Here is a 15,603-nt window from a genome sequence, read left to right on the forward strand (position 1 = left end):
AAGTCACAGTCAATGCTTTCCTTGAAGTATAAAATAATTCATGAAGATATTTATTTTACTAACTATATTGTTTCATATCTGTTTATATGTCTGTTTTTATAAACAAACTTTTATCAATTCAACAGATGTTTTTTGAGCAACCACTAAATATGCCTGGTGATTTGGGAAACAAAGGCGAAAGAAAAAAAGTAAATTTCCTTACTGCCAACACCCATTGACAAGTCCTGAAACAGGTAGAGTGACCTTCCTCTGGAAGCTCAACTATATTGACGTTGACAAAAGGCAATCTTAACATCATTCCAACCCCCTCAAGATCCTATAAGTCTCCTTTAACATATCATAATTTCTTTGAAAACTTCCTTTATTTCTACACACCTCCAAGATATATGTTAGCAATCATCCCTCAAGCATATGACCCACTAATATACATCTGAAGGGTTTTATGACTATGGTCTTATTAGACAGTAATAAATGACCTTTTCTTAACAAGAGCTAGCCCCCTCAAGGTCCTGGAAACCTTGCTTCCAAAACTCCTTAGAAACTTATGCTATCCCTAACCCCCTCCCAACTTGAAAATACATAATGAGCCACCCTCTTCATGACCCCAGTGCAGCTCTTTCTGCCCATGGGTCCAGTCCCTGCGCTTTAATAAAACCACCTTTTTGCACCAAACATGTCTCAAGAATACTCTCTTGACCATTTGCTCTGACTCCAACATTTCCACATCACCAGGAACTGGTATAGGTAATAGGAATATAGCAGTTATCAAAACCAATAAAAATCCCTGTCCTTATCAAGATACATAATAAACAAAAAAGTGAATTAAGTGCTTCATAGTATAAGGTGATAAATGTTATGAAGGAGGGTGAGTTGAGAGTGGGAGAGGGGAGAAATTTTAAGTAGGGAAGGAGGAAAAATAATTTTTCTCTACCCTGAGTTCTTGCCTAAGACCCCCTGTAATAAAGGACAGAGTAACAAAAGAAAAACAAACAGAAGCTTATTAACGTGTATCCTGCATGTATACATGGGAGTTAGTTAAGGAAAACCAAATAACTCCCTGATAGACCCAAGCCACCACCTTACATACCATATTGAGCTAAAGAGAAAAGAAAGAGGTGGGAAAGAGGGGAGGCTAGTTTTGAGGGGTGACCATGGAACACAGAGTAAACAGGGTAAGGTTTGGTATGCAAATTTAAGTCCAGTCTTCACCACTGATAAGAATTCCTTGTGATTTAAAGTCATGCTACTCTTCCAAGTACACAGAGGGAGACAATTACAAATGGAAATTTCCTTTATACATGTAAATGTATCTTAAGGAAGGGTAAACTTCTACTTTTATTTTCAGAGCTTCTCCTGTGTCAGCTGTTTCTCAAAAAATAGTCATCTCAAAATAACCTTTATGCCAAAAAGGCATATTTTGCTACCCTTCAGTAGTCAATATAGATTTCACTGAGAAGGTGATATCAGGGCAAAGCTTTGAAATAAATGTGCCCTACAAATACCTGGAGAAAGAGCTTTCTATCCACTGAGCAAGTCTGTCCTTTCCTTGTGTCTAGAGAAGAACAAACAAAAGAGAGAGAGAAAAAGGTGAAGTCCTCACTAATTACAGTCAGATTATTATACTTACTTTTTGAGACTTGTAGACCATAGTACAATTTTTGACTTATACACTGATATGGGGAAAGCTTAGAGAAATTTTAGCAAATATGATGTAGGAAATGGTTGGGCTTTGGAGCTGACTGCCAAGCACAGAGGACCAAAAGGGAAGGGAGGGAAATCTGAAGGGGGAGAAATCAGAGAGGGAGAGGAACCATGAGACTATGGACCCCAGGAAACAAACTGAGGGTTTCACAGGGGAGGGGGATGGGGGATGTGGTAACATGGTTATGGGTATTAGGAAGGCACGTGTTGTGATGAGCACTGGGTGTTATACTCAACTAATGAAGTTATTGAACACTACATCAAAAACTAATGATGTACTATATAGTAGCTAACTGAATATAATTTAAAAAAATTCTACATTCAGAAAAAAAAGAGTTCTTAAGATATCTTCTGTGCAAAAAGGTGGTTTTATTAAAGCACAGGGACTGGACCCATGGGCAGAAAGAGCTGCACTGGGGTCATGAAGAGGGTGGCTCATTATGTATTTTCAAGTTGGGAGGGGGTTAGGGATAGCATAAGTTTCTAAGGAGTTTTGGAAGCAAGGTTTCCAGGACCTTGAGGGGGCTAGCTCTTGTTAAGAACACGTCATTTATTACTGTCATAAAACCGTAGTCATAAGACCCTTCGATGTATATTAGTGGGTCATATGCTTGAGGGATGATTGCTAACATATATCTTGGCATTTTTGTATGTTAAAATAGACTCACAAGATGGGGTGTAGGGTGTATGTTGGGGGTGTGGTCTGTTAATTAAGATTGACTTTTGCCCTTAGCAAAGCATCAGGCAGCTGAGATCCCAGAGGAAGTTCACTCTACCTGTTTCAAGGATTTGTCAATGCGCTGTAAGTAGTGAGGAAATTTAAATTTTATTTTGTTTTTGTTTCCCACATCAAATACATGTCATGTTCTGACTTTATATTTAAAGATGATTTTCAATAGCAGTGCTGACAATGAACTGAAGGGGCAAGTGGTGGAAGCAAGGAGTGCTGTTTAAAGGCTATCACAATAATCCAGGCAAAGGATAATGGAGCCTTGGAAGGAGTGGTGGAGTGCCCAGATAGCAGATACTATTTGAAGATAGAAACCACAGGATGCAGTAAATTATTGCATTGGGAATGTGAGAAAAAATGAGAAATCAAAATGAGAACAGGCTTGTATTTAAGAAAGTGGAGACAAACTTCTGCCAAGTGAAGGAGGTTTTTGGAGTGGAAGATGAGGCAGTTATATTTTTGGACATTCCATTTGAATATCTATTCGTCAAAGAAGAGTCCAGAGTTTATTAAGACCTTCAGGCTGGGTAGATAGGCTCTGAGCATAAGTGGCATTTAAAGTTCTAAGTCTAGACAAAATTACCAAGGGAATGACCGTAGACTGAGCTCTGAGACACTGAGTTAAGGAGATGAAAAGAAACTAGAAGGAAACTAAAAAGGTAGGAAGATTAACAGGAGAATGCAAACTCCCAAAGGAGCTACAGAGAAGAGACATTACCTTTGTTAATCCAGTCAATAGGCCGACATTAGGATTTAGTAATGCTGATGGTGGTAAACTTAATGTAGCTTTGTGGAGTGGTAGGAATGAAAGACTGTTTAAAATGTGTTCAAGGGAAAATAAGAGACTTAAAGAACAGAAATGGTGACACTCTCCCAAGGAATTCTGATGTTAAGGATGACAGAGATTGGGCTATGCTTGTAGAGGTAGGATCAAGAGATGATTTGTTTTTCTTTTTAGATGAGAGATGTGTAGGTTGAATAGTGGTTCCCCCAAAATGCCCATGTGTTAATTCCCAGAAAGTGTCAATATGTTATTTTTATCACATACACACTTTGAGGTGTGATTAAATGAAAGACTTTAAGATGGAGAAATAATCATGCATATCAGGGTGTACCCAGTGTAATCACAAGGACCCTTACAAGAGGGGGGCAAGAGGATCAGTCAGTAGCAGAAAATGTGATGACAGAAGCAGAGGGTGGAGTGATATGAGGAAGAAGCCATGAGTCAAAGAAAATAAGCAGCCTCTAAAAGCTGAACAGTCAAGTAAATGGATTATTCTCTCAGCCTCCAGAACTCAGGACTCCTGCCTCCAGAACGGTATGGTTGCAAATGTATGTTGTAGTGTTGATGGGAATAATCCAATAGAGAAGGAAAAGTTAACAGTGAAGGAAAGAGAATGGAGAGCTGCCACAATGATACTCTGGGCAAGGAAGAGGGGACAGGCTTCCCCTCCAAATGAGTTTTTCCATAATAGCAGGAGAAAAGGCAGAGTATAAGGCATTGTATGTTGGTAAGTTGGTAGATGTGATAGAAAAAAAATATGGATTTATCTTTCCAGATTGCTTGCTTTTTTGAAGATAAAATAGGAAGCCATTGTGAGATATGTGTCTGGGTGTGCAGAAGGATGTTTACATATAACCAGAGTTGAAGTTTACCCTACTGAATTTGATGTGGTTTGAAAAGGAGCAAGTGGTTTGAACTTGTATGTGTAAGCAGTGAAGAGAGAACATTACTGCACTGAGAAAAGACAAAAATGCAGTAAAATCCATGGGTTGCAATTCTTGATAGGAAGGTTATTTGGGGTTCATAGAGACCCTCCAGTGAAGGGCCAAGATGCCTGACCATTTTTTCCTTTAGAGAGGAATTATGAAATGCTTCAAGTTGATGAATATTTGGAAATTCTCATAACACTTACCTACTCTGCTTTGTAATTTATGATTATTATTTGATTAAAATGTGTACAAGATTGTGAATACGCAGAGGCAGGAGTAGTAACTGATCTGTGCCCCTCCTAAGTGTATTCATTTATTTACACATATGGTCATTCATCCATGTGCCCATTTATTTATGCATCACACACTGAACAAGTATCTAGTTCAAGTTCAGAGTCCAGAGTGCTAACCATTACACGATGGATCTAATTTAGGTTCCATGATAGACATGGCCCCTGGTTGCCTGGACTGGGAGAGGCACAGAGGGAAGATAAAAGTTAGCTGGAAACAACCAACTATGGGATCATTAAAGTCTTTTTTTTTTTTTTAAAGATTTTATTTATTTATGTGACAGAGAGACAGCCAGCGAGAGAGGGAATACAGCAGGGGGAGTGGGAGAGGAAGAAGCAGGCTCATAGCGGAAGAGCCTGATGTGGGACTCGATCCCGGATCGCCAGGATCACGCCCTGAGCCGAAGGCAGACGCTTTAACGACTGCGCTACCCAGGCGCCCCAGGATCATTAAAGTCTTAAGTGACAAGCAAGCCCGTTCTGCTATGAAGGTCCAAGAAATAAGCATCTGGATCAGACCAGGTGACTGATAAATCAAAGACAGAATTTGAAGCACTTGCAGCTGAGCTTGGAAGATGATAGTAGACACTACCTTTTCCAAAATGATTTTCACAAAAATAATAGGACTCCAACGAGGAGGTTTTATAATAATTACCATATTTTAATTATATTTAAAATATTTACATTTTAATAAACAAAAGCAAGAATATATGTATTGAAAATCCCAGGTTTTCTTTTTTTTAAAGATTTATTTATCTTAGAAAGAGCATGTGTGCATGCATGCAGGTGGGGGAAGAGGCAGAGAGATAGGATCTTCAAGCAGACTCCCTGATGAGTGTGGAGCCCAACATGGTGCTCGATCCCACAACCCATGAGATCATTATCCCAGTGCAAACCAAGAGTCAGCTGCTCAACCAACTGAGCCACCCAGGTGCCCCCAAACCCTAGATCTTCTGTTATATTTTTAAGGCAATAAGATTTTCATTCTGTCAAATACGGTTTAAAAAGAGCTGTAAATAATTTTCCTAGAAGTATCTGAAAACCAGGGACTTGTTAATGAGCTTTTAAAATGTTCACATTCCGGTCATAAAAGATTTAAAATTAATCATATATCAGTGCTCGAAAATGTATATAGACTTTGTGTATGTAAAATACACTCATTTATCTCTAGCAACATTTGCAAAAATAGTGCACCAAAACATGTGACCTAAAATATTTACCCTCTTGCATTTAAATTAAACTGATTACTATTATTAATCATCCTGTCTCCACAAAGTAAACGGCTGCTAAGACGTAAGCAGTACAGGATGCCTCAGATTTTAATACATTACTCATGTCTATTTTAAGGTAACGAATCAGTAGCCAAGGCAGACTACAAAGTATAGGAGTTAAACTCATCTTGTAAACGGTTATCAAGTGCTGTATATGTTGTTTTGTGTTTTATTGCTGTATCTTAACAATGCGAAGAAAAAGGGAATTCTGTCTTAATGGAAGCAGGATTCTGAGGAGCAGAAAATGCGGTCATTAGGGGCACAAAGGATCATTTACTCCTCTGTCAGAGAGGAAGAATATTCACGTTTTATCACGGTCCACCCAAATTTAAGGGTCAAACTCTCCTTTCTTAGGGATACACAGAAGCAATAGGTCATATTGGAATGATTGTGCTACAAGGGCCTTCCAGCTTTATATCACTTATTTTTTTTCTCTCTTGTCCAAATGACTCTAGCAAAAATATTACTTTCGTAACATTCTACCCATAATTCTTTACTGTGCTCTTTCACTCTGGGCATGCACATCGGATTGCCCATGATGGTCTTAAATCCAATCACGCATCCATCACGGGGAAAACGAATTAAGTGGAGTACCTTTGCAGATAAAGCAGGGACGCTCCTGACTCCGACTCGAAGGAATAATGTTAATCCCATTATAAATGTTGTGCTGGATGTCACGTAAGGAAAACAGATGGCTCTTTCAACTATACTTTTCATTTGTCATCCTCCGAGCTCTGAGGGCTCAGCCATGGTGCGTTTAATATCTCCCTGTAATATTCTCTCTGAATAGCAGTGGGAATTCACAGAACTAGAGCCAGATGTGTGGTGGCTTGCGAGATCTAAACACCACAAGTGAAAAATTCTCAAGGAAAACTGTTGGGAGTTTTTTAAGGGCATTACTTGTTCTCTCCATGGCCGCCTTTCTCCCTCATGGAGAGCACATATTAAGCAGAAGTAAAGGTCAATAACCGGCACCTATTCCAGGCAGGGCTAGCAACAGTGGTGACAGAGAGGACATTTGACCCCACACTGAGGTAATTTGGCCCCACCATACAAAAATGGAGGGTTTCTGCATTATGTTCTTTCTGGCAGGAGTGTAATTACCAATCTAGCAAGCCGCTCTACTCCATGTCCTTTTGCCTGATTGTCAATGCTTTAACCAGATTTCTTTCTTCAGCATTATACTCTTAAATTGTAAAACAATTGTAATCAATAGTAATCACAGTTAAATATTATCTAGAAGGAATAAATTCAAAAATGCAACTCAAAGAATAGATTCATTTAATTTACAAAAACTTTAAAACTAAAAATTCTGTGGTTAGAAAAGTGCCATAGTAGTTAAAAAGAATGAGATTCAAGAAACAATCTTTTTTTTAAGATTTTATTTATTTATTTGAGAAAGAGAGAGAGGAGTGAGAGGAGCAGAGGGAGAGGGACAAACAGACTCCATGCTGAGCACGGAACCTGACAGAGGGCTCAAGCTCGGCACCCTGAGATCATGACCTGAGCTAAAATCAAGAGTTAGGCGCTTAACTGACTGAGCCACCTCAAGAAATATTCTTTTAAATTGTACTGAAATAATTTGATTTTGAAAAACTGTCTTATGTTAAGGCAACTTGTTTCCTTGTAAACAACAACAACAATAACAACAACAACAAATTAGTATTCAGCTATAGTCCTAAATCATTGTTTTTTTTACATCTTTTAAAAAAGTTTTTATTTAAATTCAAGTTAGTTAACATACAGTGTAATATTAATTTCAGGTGCACAATATAGTCGTTCAACACTTACATACAACACATGATGCTTATCATAAGTGCACTCCTTAATCCCTATCACCTATTAACCCTAACCCATCGCCCCACCAACCTCCCTTCTGATAACCATCAGTTTGTTTCTGTAGTTAAAATTTGTTTCTTGTTTTGGCTCTCTCTTTTTCCCTATGTTCATTTGCTTTCTTTCTTAAATTCTACATATGAATAAAATCATATGGTATGTGTACTTCTCTGACTGACTTATTTCGCTTAGCATAATACTCTCTAGCTCTATCCACGTCATTGCAAATGGCATCATTTCATTCTTCTTTATGGCTGAGTAATACTCCTGCATATGTGTGTGTGTGTGTGTGTGTGCATGTGTGTGCATGTGTGCACACACATGCTATATTTTCTTTACCCATTCATCAGTTGATGGACATTTGGGCTCTTGCCATAATTCAGCTATTGTAGATATGCTGCTGTAAACCTCAGGTACATGTACCCCATTGAATAATCCTTTTTTATTCTTTAGGAAATACCTAGTCATACACTTGTTGGATCTAGAGTAGTTCTATTTTTAACTTTTCGAGGCACCTCCATACTGTTTCCCAGAGTGGCTGCATCAGTTTGCATTCCCACCAACAGTCCAAGAAAGTCCCTTTTTCTCTACATCCTCACCAATACATGTTGTTTCTTGTGTTTTTGATTTTGGTCCTTATGACAGGTGTGAGGTGATATCTCATTTTAATTTTGATCTGTATTTCCCTCATGATAAGTGATGTTGAGCATCTTTTCATATATCTGTTGATCATCTGTATGTCTTCTTTGGAAAAACGTGTAATCATGTCTTTTGCTCATTTTTTAATTAGATTATTCATTTTTTGGGTGTTGAGTTTGATAAGTTCTTTATCTGTTTTGGATACTAACTCTTTTTTTTTTAAATATTTTATTTATTTATTTGACAGAGATAGAGACAGCCAGCGAGAGAGGAAACACAAGCAGGGGGAGTGGGAGAGGAAGAAGCAGGCTCATAGTGGAGGAACCTGATGTGGGGCTCGATCCCAGAACGCCGGGATCATGCCCTGAGCCGAAGGCAGACGCTCAACCGCTGTGCCACCCAGGAGCCCCTGGATACTAACTCTTTATCAGATACGTCATTTACAAATATCTTCTCCCATTCTGTAGGTTGCCTTTCGGTTTTGTTTCCTTCACTGTGCAGAAGGCTTTTATTTTGTTGAAGTCTCAATAGTTCATTTTTGCTTTTGTTTCTCTTGCCTCTGCAGCCAATGTCAAATAGGTTACTGCCTTTGTTCTCTTCTAGGATTTTAATGTCTCATATTTAGGTCTTTAATCTATTTTGAATTTTTGTGTGTGTTTGGTGTAAGAAAGTGGTCCATTTTCATTCTTTTGCATGTTGCTGTCCAGTTTTCCCAGCACCATTTGTTGAAGACACTGTCTTTTTCCTGTTGCATATTCTAGTAAAGATGAATTGACCATATAGTTGTGGGTTCATTTCTGGTTTTCTCTTCCGTGCTATTGATCTATGTGTCTGTTTTTGTGCTCATACCATCGTGTTTTCATACTTCAGCTTTGTAATATGACTTGAAGTCTGGAACTGTGATGCCTCCAGCTTTGCTTTTCTTTCTTAATATCGCTTTGGATATTCAGGGCCTTTTGTGGTTCCATAAAAATTTTAGAGTTGTTTGTTCTATCTCTGCAAAAAAAATGCAGAAATATTTTGGTACCAAAATACCAAAAAAAAAAAAAAGGTATTTTGATGGGGATTGCATTAAATATGTAGATTGCTTTGAGTAGTATAGACATTTTAATAATATTTGTCCTTCCAATCCATGAGCATTGGATGTCTTTCCATTTCTTTGTGTCATCTTCAATTTCTTTCATCAGTATTTTATAGTTTTCAGAATACAGGTTTCCCACCTCTTAGGTTAGGTTTATTCCTAGGTATCTTATGGTTTTGGGAGCAATTATAAATGGGATTGATTCCTTAATTTCTCTTTCTGCTGCTTCATTATTGATGTAGAGAATGCAATAGATTTCTGTACATAGATTTTATAGCCTTTGACTTTACTGAATTTGTGTATCAGTCTAGCAAACTTTTGGTGGAGTCTTTCAGGTTTTCTACATAAAGTATCATGTCACCTGTGAATATTGAAAGTTTTATCTGTGAATATTGAAAGTTTGACTTCTTCCTTGCTGATTTTATTTCTTTTTGCTGTGGCTAGGACTTCCAGTACTATATTAAATAAAACCTTTCAATTGTTCACCACTGAAGATGATATTAGCTGTGTTTTTGTTTTTTTGTTTTGTTTTAGATTTTATGTTTAGGTAATCTCTACACCCAGTGTGGGGTTCAAACCCACAACCTCAAGAGAAAGACTTGCATGCTCCACCAACTGAGCCAGCTGCACCCTTAGTGGTGGGTTTTTCATACATGGCCTTTATTATGTTGAGGTATGCCTAGCCCATTTTTGCCTAATTATATGACTGTACAATATATGGTATTGCTAAATAGTAATAATCCACATAATAGTATAATCCACAAGTAGTCTAAATATCCAGAAACCTTAACTGGACACTCTAGGTATTATTGAATACCCTCTTCCCATGTCTATCAACATTGGTTGGATCTCACTTTCTGCATTATAAATTTTTTGAGTGTAATAATATGAGAGTTGAACTCTACTCAGCATACACTAAAAGCTCAATGTCTTTTGGCTAGCTTGACCAAGGGTATGCGTGTATGTGCATGTGTGTGTGCATGTGTTTGTGCACATGCATGGAGAGAGACACAGACCCAGAGAAGACAAAATTAACTTTATTTGTCAGGCTTCAAGAATCGTTTACCCCAGGATTTAAGAGCCAGAGGGGCAGGCATAAAAGATTGAATTGGTGCATTGGAGGACAGAGACACATTCATGAGTTGTGAACACTGAAGCTGATAAAATTTGGAGGGAGGGGCACATTATAAGAAAGATAAGCTCATACTCACATATTTTATCAAAACACATTGCTAAGAGCCATCCCAGAATGCTGTCGGGCAGTGTGAAAGAGAGAGTCCATGCAGCCTAAACTTCTTTATCTTCAGAACAAAGGCTCCTCTGCCAGCCTCTTAGGGAGAACCATTCACCCTGTCATTCATGACTGACATGCGCACTGCAGCCCCTCTCTTCCTTCCCGTGTGAATGTTAATGTATCTATTCACCTCCAAGCCTCAGTTTAGCTCACCAAACAGATTTATTCATTTAAGCAATGCCATGAATATTAGAGAAAATACATATGTTTAGTATAATATCTGAGAAATAGATGCTCAATAATAATACTTCCTGATAAAGCATTTGTGTGCTCCATAAAAGGAAATGAAGACCTCAGGAAGCACACATTTGGAGAATTTTATGTTCACTGTTCTCTCTCCCCATTTGCATGGGTAGCATGGGGCCAACTGGCCAGAGATGCCTGTGAAGAAAAGCACGCGACACAGTACAGGTGCCCATGGGGGGCTGATGGCTTTGCTTTCCTTCTGGACTTATTTCCCTGATACCAGGGAAAAACTGACCTTGACTTATTTAAAAGCATAAGACCACGCATGATAATGATTCAGGGGTTATTCTCTCCAACAGAGGACATTCATTCATGTGGAAATCCTGGTGGAAATCAAGTTTGAGTATCACAAAGTTAGACCTAGCAGAGTTGTTGTGCAACTGCATAATGGTTCTTACAATATTCTGAGTTTGGTTTCACCCCTATAGTACAGATAAGAAAGCTGAAGAATAAAGATTTGAGGGATTTACCCAGGATCATTTTATTTAAATTTTATCTCTTGATATTTCAAACCAATGCCTTTTTCCCCCCTGCAATGTAAATTCCAGGCAATGGGGGTGGGAGGAGCTGGTTGGATGCCACAGTGACTATGAATCAAATCATTTTAACCGAATACTGAATGCCTGTTGTATGCGGGCACTATTATAGATACTGTCGGCAGTGAACAGGACAAGGCTTCTGGCACCTGCAGAATTGAAGGGACCACAAGACAAACTTTAGTTTAATGAAAAAAAAAGGAGTTGAGAGTGACTGCCCAAAAGTCTGTAGAAAGAAGTTAAAGGAAATAATCAGAGGGTTGAATTTATGGTTAGGATTATAAGGAACAATTTCATTGAACTGGAGCAGATAAATGTCAGTACATATACATATATATACACACACACACACCATATGAATTATATATTTATGTATATGGTATACAATGTGTATAAACAGATATACTAGACATATATATGTATACACATGTATATATTCTGAAATATACACACCATATATATACTAGATATATATGTATATATGATTGTGTATTCTGACATATATGCTATATATTATATAATATGTATGCCACACAAATGCGTCTATTTTAGTTTATTACTAAATGAAAAACCACCTTGAGAAATTTACTTAACTTCAGTTTCCTTAATAATACAATGGGGATGCTAAGCTCACCTACCTCATAAGGTTTTGGTTGGAAAAATGAAGTGAACTAACATGGGGAGCACTAAGACCTGGGTCTGGTGCAGTAAGCCTACCATGCACAGCCCTTGCTATTATTGTTGTCAATATACTGTGCCATGTCATGTGCACAACACTTTTCTTTTTTAATAGATTGTGAAGTCCAACATTGTTAAGCATCCATCGCCTTATTCCAGGAATAGGAATTATTATGTTCTGATAATAGATTATTTTATTCTGGGGGGGGGGGGAAGGGAGAGGGAGAGGGAGAGAGAATCCCAGGCAGGCTCCATGCCCAGCACAGAGCCCCATGCAGGGTTCAATCTCGGGACCCTGAGATCATGACCTGAGCCAAAATCGAATTGGTCGCTTTTTTTTTTTTTTTGAAAATTTACTATATTTGTTATTCATTTATTTTTTTAAAGATTTATTTATTTATTTATTTATTTATTTATTTATTTATTTGAGAGAGACAGAGAGCACGAGCAGGGAGGAGAGGGAGAAGCAGGCTCCTGGCTGAGCAGGGAGCCAGATATAGGGTTAGATCCTAGGACACTAAGATCATGACCTGAGCCAAAGGCAGACACTTCACTGACTGAGCCACCCAGGTGCCCAAGAGTTGGATGCTTCATCAACTGAGTCACCTAGGCTCCCCCTTATAATAAATTATTAATTTAACGATTCCATAAACAGAGTTATAAACTATATAAATAAGCAAAAATATCCATTTCCTAAGGAAAGCTGTTGTTTTTTTTCCATGCCAAATGGAGCTCAAACTCCTCCTTCTCTCTTCATTGGGCTGTTAATCCCAGGCTGTCTGGATATGATATTCATACAGCACATTTGACCATATAGAGTCAACATCTCCAAATAGGAATTATGTTTGAGATCTGATAAGAACTGGTGATCGCATGGCAAAATTGATATAGATGATGGTGTAATTTGCTTAAAGAATGTGTTTGAAACAGGTTTTGAAGTCGCTCCATTTTCTCTCCTGCTGGAAGGTATCACAGGAGTTAGCCAAAACTACATCATTAAACTGGAATAACAAGACAGCTAAAAGTGAATTTATCTGTGTGGGCAGTCATTTTGGACTACTTCGTTGATAGCACCATATGTTAGCTACAGTTGGCATTCCACAGGGAATTGCAAATGTTTACAGATGCTTTGAGGGAGACGTTCTTTGTGTTGCAGGGCTTGGCATGTGGAGAAGCTTGCCCAGGAAAGATGACATAAAGGCATGTTTGTTTAATCAAATATTTTTTTCTGTATTCCATTTTTTTCTTCTGCTCCATATTCTGGGGTGGTTTGGGGGCTGAAGATAAAGTGTGGCTTCTCAATCTCTACCCTTGGCTCCCATCATCTGTCTTCCCACCATGTCATGGTAATAGATCATTTTGAAATTTTCAGACACAATGTGGGAAACAACTTGTTCAGAATTATGTTCAATGGAGTTGTTTATTTTTACAGAAGTTGCTCTGTGAAGCTCTTTATAGAGTTTTAGAATTATATTTTGAGTCCTTTTAAAAATCAATGGGTATGTCAACAGGAAAGAATTTCTGCTCAAGAAATGTGTTATAATTGTTAAATTGGGACCAGAAAAGTGAAAACAAAATCCTATATGTTATCAACTCTCACCTTGAAGTATTTGCCACAAAAACTTCCCAGGTGAATTTTGTGAGGAAAATGAACCTTAAAAAAACTGTTTTTTTTTTGTTTTTTTTTTTTGTTTTTTTTTTTTCTAGTTTGCCCATGACAACCTCAAAGTGCCCTAGTCTGGAGTACAAATTATATGCGTACCCTAGTTACAACTTGTATTTTTTCTTTCAGCCCAATTCTCACCATCTGTGAAAGCCACAATTTCCGGGTAACTAATGATGGACAGAACCAAGCCCTGCCTGAGATCTTGCATCATGGGAACATCACAGAAGGCAGCAAGGCTGACAGTGTAAGTGGCTCCCAGCTCTATCTGCCACCACTTATCTTGGTGACTTTGGACATATAATTTATATTCCTGGGCTCCATTTTTAACACCTATAAAATTAAAGATTTGGGGAGAAGAAAGAGTTTTCCAAACACAGCTCTGACAGCATCTAACTCCCAGTTTGTATTCACTTTCCATCATGCAGAATTCTGAAGATCTGATTGTTCCCTTTGGGCTATAGTTTCAGCTGTCTTTGCATCTATTAGAGTCATGTGACTCATTCTTCCAGGTAGAATGTGACTGGACGTTTGTGTTTGGATCTTATGCCCAAAGCCATATAAAAGTAGGTGTATCTCCTCCACTGCTTTTTCTCCCACCCTTTGCCTGAATGCAAGGAATCCCAGGTCCTAAAGAAAACAGAACACAGGTTAGACTAACCTAAGTCCTTGAATGACCATGAGCAAACCCACCCACCAACTAGGAACCAGCTTTTGATTCTACATAAGTAAACAATAGTTTTCCATTTTTGTTCAGCCTCAGAGATTTCTAGGATTATTTGTAACAGCAACCAACAGATCATAAATTCCTTGTTGCTTTTGAATCTAACTTGAGCTTTGGACAAAAAGCCACTGACGTTCCCGTCCAAACTTGCATCCTTTCCAGTCCGAGGGTCAGATGCTGAGGATACAGCGTTTGCTTTTTCTTTCCTTAGAAATATATATATTTTTTTATCTGACTAAAGAGGTGTGTGACTCACAGTAGCAGTCTGTCCGTTTGAGCTCATATGAGGTTAGACATAGTGTTAAAACAGACAACTTGGCTCGGTGGTAATTGGGGATTAGACCCCACTGTGCTACATAATGTAGAGGTCAGTGTTGTAAGCAAAGGTTTAAACACAACATTGTTGAAGTCAAAATCAGAATTAGAGACGCTTCAACTTGGAGGGAAAACCATGGAATTACAAGAAGAGAGAGAGAGAGAGACATGCAGTGTCTTACAGACAAACAACGCCCGCACAAATGAATAACGGAAATGGATTAATATCTATGGAATTAAGATCAGAAATAGGTAGAGACATAAAAATAAGATACAAGAAAGAAGGGACTGAAAATCCTCATCCATGATTTTCAGAGGTACTGATACAAACACACTCAAGCAAGTGAAGGACAGAAAAGAGAGAGGAACATCCCCATTGGAGACATAGAAACAGGAGGAAGGAAACAGTTTTAGCCCATACGGTTTACAATTTCATTAATTCGATTTGGGAATACTACTTTAGGGATGTTTAGCTTATGTTTATGTGAAATCTTAACTTATAGTATGGATTTGGTGATTTCACGTATCATTTCTGGAATTTTATAACCCCAGTGTTAAGAATTGCTTCCAGTATTGAGACAGCCTTTACAGAGAAGCCCCACGGAAGGGGAAGTGCTGCCCTTAGCAAATATTTGGGTTGTAGGACAGGTAATGCCCCAGTTGAGCACGTCATTATGTTGTGAACTCTGTTCAAAATGTCTATTTTTTGTATTTGGGGTGTGAGTGTGTCGGGAGAGTTACATAAACACACACAATTCTCAATATGAAACTGAAATATTTAAACGGAAACAGATAATTTTGTCATGAGAAAAATTTAGGGCTTTTTTGTGAAGTGTTTTAAGGAATTAATCTTTTCTTTTCTTTTCTTTTCTTTTTTTTTAAAGAT

Source organism: Ursus americanus, chromosome 3 (genome assembly GCF_024610735.1).
Source record: "Ursus americanus isolate L20-20 chromosome 3, mUrsAme1.1.p, whole genome shotgun sequence".
Taxonomy (NCBI): Eukaryota; Metazoa; Chordata; class Mammalia; order Carnivora; family Ursidae; genus Ursus; species Ursus americanus.